We start from the raw sequence: 1,375 nt of genomic DNA on the forward strand, positions 1-1,375 counted from the left end.
AATATAAGTTTCTTGGTTTTGACACAGTGAACTATTATGACTGATCTGTAAATTCTTTCTTCATTTTTATTTTGGACAGTTTTTATTGTTATATTCATTTGTAAATAATTTATTTTCAGTTTGCAATCTATTAAAAAATTTTTAAAAATAAAAAAAATCTGGTTTGTAAATTTAAAATGTAGAAAAGATAAGCAAAATAAACTTAAAATTCCTCTTCAATAGAAATATTCAAAACTTTATAAAGCTGAAATACAGGCACTAGACTGAAAATACTTCACCATCAGTTTTTCAAGAAAGAATGGAAATTTATTATTACGTTCAAGATGAATCACTATTCAGCATTTGCAGTCTAAACATTTGTAAGAACACTTTTATAAATAATATATAAATAAAAGTTTATGATTACAGAAGGAAATTTGTATGGAAACAACTAAACAATAAAGTGAACAATGTAGCTTTATTTTTTATTAGTTAGCACCTGTTTGGAGGATATAGGATATAGTCACAATCCTTGTGTGGAGTTGGTACACACGCGTAGTAGCTCCCTTTTTCATCCCTCTTCCCTCTCCTCGATCTTCCCCTCCCTCCATCTCTTGATCCCATTGCTGCTGGAGAATGATCTGTCTCCCTATTCCTATTATCTTTCAGGAGGAATTTTTTTGAGGGGGGGTGCTGACTCAGGATGCCTTAAGGGCAGATCTGGTAAAGCATGAGGATCTGGGTATCGAACCACAGAATCCTGAGCCTGACTGCTTTGCTTAAGCAGGCTCTAATATCTTTCAGTTCGATCTTTATCTATAAACTGGATTTCTCATATCAGAGAATCCATGCAAAATTTAAATTTGTGTGTCTGATTTATTTCACTTAGCATTAAGTGAAATCACAGTGCATCCATCATATCCATGTTTTTGGTTTTTTGTGGGGTTTTTTGTGGGTTGTTTGTTTTTTTTTTTTCAGTACCAGGGATTGAACTCAGGACCCTGTGCTTGCCAAGCAAGGGTTTATTCTACTGAGCTATCTCCCTGGCCCATAACCTTGTTTTTAGCACTGCAATTTATTTAACATAGCTCAATCTTGGAAGCATCTTATATGTCTATGTCCATCTGATGATGAATGAACAAAGAAAATGTCTTTACATGCACTGGGGCACTGCTTTGCCATAAAGAAAGATAAACATGTCACTTGTTGGAAAATGGATGCACTATAAGACGAAAATTTACCTTTATTTCTAAATAGATAAAATATTGTTTTCAAAATAACTTTTTTTTTTTTTTTGCAGAACTGGGGATTGAACTCAGGCCCTTGTGCTTGCCAGGGAAACTTATTCCACTGAGCCATCTCCCCGGCCCTTCAAAATAACTTCTTAATGAACTTG

The sequence above is a fragment of the Octodon degus genome, unplaced genomic scaffold, assembly GCF_000260255.1.
Source record: "Octodon degus isolate 3935 unplaced genomic scaffold, OctDeg1.0 scaffold00146, whole genome shotgun sequence".
NCBI classification, from domain to species: domain Eukaryota; kingdom Metazoa; phylum Chordata; class Mammalia; order Rodentia; family Octodontidae; genus Octodon; species Octodon degus.